The 8,222-nt window shown below is 40.6% G+C and overlaps 1 pseudogene; it reads right to left on the bottom strand.

The window, feature by feature from the left end:
- Positions 1–1,452: 1,452 nt before the first annotated feature.
- On the bottom strand, positions 1,453–1,604 carry LOC116585362 (annotated as a pseudogene).
- Positions 1,605–8,222: the final 6,618 nt, after the last annotated feature.

Raw genomic sequence — 8,222 nt, 5'->3', positions numbered from 1 at the left:
TTTCAAATAAATAAATAAAATATTTTTAAAAAGTAAAAATAATGTGTTTATACTTTCTAAATGCAGTAATTCATATTTGAGATAATGTCTTAAAGAAATAACCTAACATATAGAAAAAGTCCTATGTATGTACAAACATGTTCAGTGGTGATATTAACAGAAGTGATGCTGGTGGGGCCAACACCCCTAGAGGGGGGCCCTCAGGTCCATCACCAATAGGTTTCTGGGCTTTGCTTGAGAAAGAATTTAAGAGTGAGCTGCTTAGAGAAAGAGACAAAGATTTATTAAATATAGAAGAAAGGAGCCACTTCACAGACAAAGCAGTGATCTCTCCTCTCAGATGAGGAAGATGATCCCTCTTTGCCTCTAATGAAGGGTTTTATAAGTTTGTTTAAAAATTAGCTAACTGGAGAGGGGCTTGTTCTTTATCTTGGAGTTCATCATTTACACTGGGTGATTAGTTTTTCCATTGTCTTAGGGTTATGGAATTACTCACAGGGAGCAATGTTAAAAATGTATAGCCTTTGTGGCTTTTACTGTCAAAGGGAGTAGAGTCTTGTGGTTTTCCATGAATTGGATATTGTGACCCTTTTTATGACCAGCTGACTTTTAGGTTAAGGGTCAGCCTAAAACCAAAACAGGTTTAGGTTGGTCAACTTGTCTCCCGAATCTGCTTTCCCTCTTGCCTCGGAAGTAAAAAAAAAAAAAATCAATAATAGTGCATAATGTCAGAGAACTGTTAAAGATCGTCAATAAAGATAATTTTATGCAATCAGGAAAATTATGACCATAAATTAATATATAAAAAGGTGAAGTGCAAAGCTAAATTTATTGTGCCATCAAAACTTTGTAAGAACATGAAAGTCCAAAAACAAAACAAAACAAAATTAGGGCTGTGTGGGTGGTACAGTCGGTTCAATGTCCAACTCTTGGTTTTGGCTCAGGCTGTGATCTCAAGGTCGTAATCTCAAACCTCACACGGGGCTCCAGGCTCAGCATGATGTCTGCTTGAGATTCTCTCTACCCCTCGCTCTGCCCCTCCCACTTGTACAGGCTCTCCCTCTCTTCCTCCGGAACGAACAAACAAATTAAAAAAAAAAAAAATCATATCTATAATTCTTTCAAGATGGTAGATTCACTTCCGTGAATCAGAAGTGTTGAAGTGTTGTTTCCTCTGTTTTTCATAATTTTTATAGTGCAGTCATCTCTTTTATAAATAAAAAATTCAGCAAGAAACTTATCGTCATTATTGGAGGCTTGGAAGCCTGGAATGGTGAAGGAGGACGTACGTTCTCGGAGCTGGCTCTTCAGCACTGGAGATTGCTAGAGTGGAGGCTGCTTCACTTAACTGGAACCGCAGAGAGTGCGGTTCACCTTCAATCCCGAAACATACCGCCCAAGTCCGAAGAGTTCTTTCATAGTCTTTCTACTTCTGTGAAAAATAAAATAAAATAAAAACTTAAAAAAAAAAATTTCTGTCAGCTTGCCCCATCAGCACTACCATTAGCAAAATGCCCAGAAATCTTTTATAGATTTTATAAATCTAGCAATAATCGCGCCTCGGATAAACCTCATTGGCTACGATACTGCCACTGCTCTATAAAAGATTTATAAATCTGGTTTATAAATCGTGGAGCAGCAATATTTCAAATGGGGACCTTGGGTTTCATTAATTTCACACATATACCGAAATACTCTCCACTACTCAGCAGTCCTACCCCTTCAGCCTCCTCCCAACCTCTGACCTCTATCAGCTCATGATCCACAATTACTAACCCTGAGGAGCTAGATACTCTATGTGGCTTTTGCTTTTTGTGATCTCATTCCTAACAATTACCACTTATCTCATTCCATGTCAGTTATGCCTCGCGCTCTTAAATATATCCCATCGCCACTTACCCTGAGCATTCTGAAACCCCAGCTCCTGGAACACATTTACTTGAAAAAGATTTTGAGAAAATCACTTCTCCTTAACCTCTGAAAACTGTTTGAAATGGATGTCCTCCCCACCCCCAGTTCTTAGGCATCAAAAATGTGTGAGAAGGAAGACCGCCCTCACTCCCCCCTGCTATTTCCAGTTGTTCCTTCTGGTTTGTTGCTTTGTTTGTTTGTTTGTTTTCTTGACTCACAACCTCTCTCTTCAATTTCAAAACGTCCTTCTCGGTGTTAGGGATCCTTCTAGAACAAAAGCCAGGACAAGGACAGTCAGCCCTTCTCCGTCAGCCTGTCCTTGTACTTCTTTCATTCTTCTGAGAGTTCTTGGCAGCGCACTTAAAAAGGAATTATAGCATCTGAAACAACATTTAAAGGAACAGGTATATTTTATTGAGCTATCACCGCTAGAGTGCCACAGCATTTCTCATCTTTATAAAAGCATCCACTGATAATGGCCCATTTCCTTGATCACTCTTCAGGGCTGGATGGGTGTTGGAATAGAATGGTGTATTCCCAGGCTGAGCTCTTTCCCTTTGCATAAGATGAGAAAGTTGTAAAATTTCCCAGAAAACATGACCTTTTGTTGGTGACCATCTGATACCACCCTGAACTTTTCCAAACTCTTTTTTGTAGCAGGTCTCATGGACTGAGCAGTTCAAAGTTCTGAGCCGCCTATGTGAGGATTTGTACTGATTTCAGCTCAGCAACTTTTACCCGTTGATCAAAGAAAGCATGGTGGTATTTGGGGGCAACATCAGCAAGATGGCAGAATGGCCCAGTCCCTCCCAAAGAGATACCAACTCAGTAATAATACACAGACCCATTCCCTTTGTGAGAAATCAGAAAAGAGTTTAGAGCAAGAAACACCACATGAGCAGGAAACACCACATAGATTCCAGCAGGAAAATTCATGGCACCCACTTGCCAAAGTTTTTCCCCCAAGCTCAGTGCAGTATGACTGTGAAAACAAACAAACAAACAAACAAACAAAAACTCTCAGTTTTTCACCTTTCCATGAGGAAGGAAACAGAGGACTAAAACATAGGCCCAACATGCAAATCTTTCATGGGCCCCAAAGGACTGGTTTTCGTCTTGCCAGAATCTAAGTGCTGACAGGAAAGGGCGTCAGGCTGGGAGCTGCTGAGAACAAAGGCAAAAGTTTGGACTCACAATCACTCCGCTCATGGTAGCCCCTCCCCCTGGTTCACATAGTCAATACATCGGGAGGAAAAAACCAACTCCCAGCTTCTCCCTGGGGAGGGAAAGAATGGAACATGAGTCCAATGTGACAGCTCTTGGGGCAACTGCCTGAAGGGCTTATTTCTGTTTCTCAGAACTCAGAGAACTAATGAGACTCCAGAAAACCTGCGTTAAAAGTAGCTATAGAGGCAAATACAGAATAGTGTAATACTGTAACAGCAGTGCTCTAGACAGACACCAGAGGGAAGAGATTATGAGCTCCTGAAAAAAAAATCTGCAAACCCTTCTAAACTGAAAATGCTAAAAATGTACACACGCAAGCCCAAAGAAAGCACGTTTATTTTCACTGAGGCATTATTTACAATACCCAAGACACAGAAACAACTGAAACACTCATAGAGTGATGAGCGGACAAATAAGACATGGTATACACAAACAGTTGACTGTTATTTAGTCTTAAAAAAGGAGATCTTGTATGTTGCAACATGGCTGAGGAGCACATGATAATAAGTGAAAAGTAGAATCGTGGTTTCCGGGGCTGAGGGGAGTAAGAAATGAAGATTTGTTGTTCAATGGAGCTATGGACTGATTTTTTTTTTTTTTTTAGGATTTTATTTATTTGGCAGAGAGAGAAAGAGCACAAGCAGGGGGAGTGGCAGGCAAAAGGAGAGGGAGAAGACTCCCCGCTGAGCAGGGAGCCCGACGAGGGACTTGATCTCAGGACCCTGAGATCATGACCTGAGCCGAAGGCAGGTTGTGATCTTAACCAACTAGGCCACCCAGGCACCCCAGCTATGGACTGAATTTTGTCCCTCTCAATTCATATATTGAAGCCCTAAGCCCCTTTGTGACTCTATCATCAACAGGGCCTTGAAGGATGTGATTAAGGTTAAATGAAATCAGAGTAGAGCCCTGGTGTGTTGGAATTAGTGCCCTTATAAGAAGAGACACCAGAGAATTCCTGCTCTCTCATTGCCCCCTCTCACAAGAAGTCCTTTGAGCATACAGCAAGGTATTGCCACCCAAAAGCCAAGGAGATAGACATCACCAGAAACCCACAATGCTTATTCCCTAATCTCGGATTTCCCGTCTCTGCTACTGTGAGAAAACAAATGTCTGGTGTTTAAGCCAACCATCTCATGCATTTTGTTATGCGAGCCTGAGCTGACTAATAGAAGCAGGCCTAGAGTTGTACTCATGCAAGATAAACAAGTTCTAGAAATCTGCTATACAAAAATGCGCATTTAGTTAACAATACCTTACTGTATACTTAAACATTTGCTAGGAAGGTAGAGCTCATCTCATGTTTTTTACCTAATCAAGAAAAAAGTAGTTGTGGGCGCCTCGGTGGCTTAGTCGATTAAGCATCTGTCTTTGGCTCAAGTCAGAGATCTAGGATTGAGGCCCACATCAGGCTCCTTGCTCAGTCTGCTTCTACCTCTCCCTCCGCCCCTCCACGTGCTTGTGCTCTCTTGTGCTCTCTCTCTCTCTCAAGTAAATTTAAAAAAAGGAAAAAAGAAAAAAGTAGTTGTATTTTCATAAAGCCTCATGCTGGCCAGTGTGTTCCTTTCCTTTAAGTCCATGTTCTACTCTTACACACACCCGTTCAAGCTTTCATACCTCCTTCCAGCCCAGATTTTTTTCACTTATTTCCGACATATTATCATTAGTACCTACATCTTGTTTTCTTTCTTTTGTATAATATTTATTATCTTTTTACTTTAAAAAAGTGATTTGAAGAAAAAATAGAAAGATAGGCTATAAAATCCAAAAGATAGAAAAGAGTACACAATAAAACATAAGCCTTTTACCTCTGTCTTCCATCTTGCAGCTACCAACTGTCTTCTCAGAGAGAACCCCTATTTCCTGCATAGTTTTCCAGATAGAATCTATGCACAGACAGACATAAATACATTTTTCACAAGATGATAGTATATTAAACAGTGTTTTACACCATCTTTTTTTCCCTTAAAACTACGTCTCGGTAATCATTCCACATAAGTACATATAGATCTACTACATTCTTTTTAAGAGCAACAATAAAAGTCCCTCTTGTTTTACAGAACAAAACATGTCTATGTCAATAGTTATGAAATGAAGCTATGAGTTCAAACCCCAGATCAGCCACTTACTAGCCGTATTACCCTGGGCAAGTGATGTATCTCTCTGTGCCTCGGTTTCCTCATCCATAACAGAAGGATAATAGGGATGCATGGGTGGCTCAGTCAGTTAAGTGGGACTTTTGATTTTTGGCTCAGGTCGTGATCTCAGTGTCCTGGGATCGAGTCCTTCATGGGGCTCTGCTCCCAGCATGGAGTCTGCTTGAGATTCACTCCCTTTCCTTCTGCCCCTTCTCCTGCTCTCTTTCTTTCTGTCTCTCAAATAAATAAATACATCTTTTAAAAAGAGAGAGAGAAAGATAATAGTCATTTGTGCTAATGGTTTAATTGAGAAGAAATAACATAGTCAATACATATTAAACACTGAAAATGGTGTCTAACTCATAGTAAGCACTCAACATTATTTTCTATTAGCATTTATCCAGTTTCCTATTGAAAGGTGTTAAGTTATTCCCAAAATTTTGTTATAAATAACTCTATAACAAACTTCCTCATATAAAGCCATTTTGTACTTATGCAAGTCTGTCTGCAAAATGATTTCTGAACATGGAAATTTCTAGGTCAAATGAAGTGTGTATTTTATACATTCATACATACTGCCAAGCCACCTTCAATTCAGATTAAAGTAATTTATTCACTAGCAACAGTGATAGGCGAGTGCCTCTTTATCCCACTCTTTCTATCATGATGGTCAAAAACTTGTATTGCAGCACAGTTCTAATTTTAATTACCTATTTATGTTAAGTGTTTTTTCATATTTTAAGAGACTTCAGTGTTTCCTTTTCCCTTTTTTGAGGATCAATTCACTCAATTACTTGTCCCACTTTTTAGTCTCTTCCTTTGTTTATACTAACACATTTTTCTAAAGTGTAGATGGGCAGTGCAGAATCACACACTTCCCTTTCTGTTGAAATTGAAACCTCATGCTCAGAAATGCTGGGAAGCTGCTCTCTGGTACTTATCAGTGACCTCCAAAAGACTTTTTAATTGCGTCTTCTCCATCAGAATTCTTTCTTTTGCTACGAAATTGACCATCCTTGGCCATTTCCCCTTCCTGGGGGCATTCAGGACACTTCTAAGTTAAACATTTCTGCTTCTCTTCAGAGTTCTCCACTCGCTTTTCGATTCTCTGAGGATGACCACGTAGGCCACCTACTGTTAAGGTTAGGGTCTGCCATGTAATTTATCATCAACCCAGGACAGTTTTTAAGGTAAGAGAGGTATAATAATCACTCTAAGGACAATAGTTGCAAATGGATTATGCCCCAACCAAACCATGACATATGCTCACTCGAATCAAGACCTAAAACCATCTTTCTATCAAATATTTTCTTTTCTCCAAAATCCAGAACTTTTTTCGTATAGCTGTGATTCTTCACCTTTGCCATTTATTTCTTGAAGTTGCATTCTGCTAAGATGAGATAAGGAGTAGAGTCTATTCATCCCAGCACCCTGTTTCTTTGCTGCACCCCAAATCAAACATTAATCACTTGGAATTTTTTTTTTTTAAGATTTTATTTATTTATTTGACAGAGAGAGTTCACAGTAGACAGATAGGCAGGCAGAGAGAGAGAGAGGGAAGCAGGCTCCCTGCTGAGCAGAGATCCTGATGCGGGACTTGATCCCAGGATCCTTAGATCATGACCTGAGCCGAAGGCAGCGGCTCAAACCACTGAGCCACCCAGGCGCCCAATCACTTGGAATTTTAAAGACATTAAAAACATGAGGAGTATCAGAGACGGAATCTTATCAGAGAGAGGACAGCATGGTCATGTCTGGAACAGTGATCCACCAGCTAAGGGGGTAACATAAGATGAAGCATATGGTCAGTGAAGATGAGCTGATCTCTTGAAGGTCAATGCTCAGCAGGATCTCTAGAAGCTCAATTAGCTATGTCTTCACAACAGATGATGGAGTACTTCATTCTAAGGAATCTGAGGTCCCTGATATTGTGAGATAGCACCACCGTTGTTTCAAGTTCTCTAGGACCAAAACACCAGAAGGAATTCACTTTTGCCCAGAGAAGGAGACACTGCCAGAGTGAATGGTGGAAGGTGGACCTCTGGCGGGCAGTCTTTACTGTGCGCTTTGAACTCCTGTCTCAAGGAGACAGCTGGTCCACCCTACAGACCTGAGCTATGTGGCTGCTGCTGATGCTTCATTCAGGCTGGATTAGGGTTGCACCATCAGTCCCCGCTTCATCTCTCTCTACATCCATATGTAAGCCTGGGGATAACCTTGTGTTCTTTGCGTAGCTGATAAAAGGGATTTTTTGTGGCTCAAGGCTGAAAGGTATGATATAAAGACTACATTTGTGGAACGGGAATCCAGAAGGTGGGGAGCAATTCACCTCTATACAAGTTTTATGTGGGGCAATCCAGAGTTCCCTACCCAAAATCTATTCCTACCTTTCTCCTCGCCAGCACATTCTCACCAAGGATCACACTAACCTAACAGTTTAGTTTACTCACTTTGTCCCAGCTTCAATCCATTTTATACATTCTCCATTCAAATATCCACTTTAGTTATGTCAGGGTCTGGCTCAGATATCTATTGATATTTCTCCAGTTTCTAATAATATTTAAAGCATTCGCCTTTTTTTCCCTACCAAAAGCATAGCACAGCATACCAAATTCAATATACTATTAGCAATTTTTTATTTTTTAGTTCGCAGCCATTAGTAATTTTCAAACACAGCCAATCCTATGTATGAAAGCATTACTGACTTTTTATTTATATTTCATTAATGAGGGCCCTGAGAAAGACACAGAAAGTTTGCACAGCTAGTCAAGGGAAAAAGAAAACAAGCACGCCAAGCTCTGACTTCGATACCTGCAATTTTCTTGCTAGAGTATGCGTCTCTCTTGTCCGTTGGCTACCGGCACCAGGCCAGCATCCCCAGCAATACTGGGACACACAGTTGCATTTGTGACATCTGGGGTTTTTCCACTGGTTGTCCCGAGGAAG

This window comes from Mustela erminea, chromosome 2 (genome assembly GCF_009829155.1).
Source record: "Mustela erminea isolate mMusErm1 chromosome 2, mMusErm1.Pri, whole genome shotgun sequence".
Lineage (NCBI taxonomy): Eukaryota > Metazoa > Chordata > Mammalia > Carnivora > Mustelidae > Mustela > Mustela erminea.
This window is presented reverse-complemented; position numbering and strand designations above follow the sequence as displayed.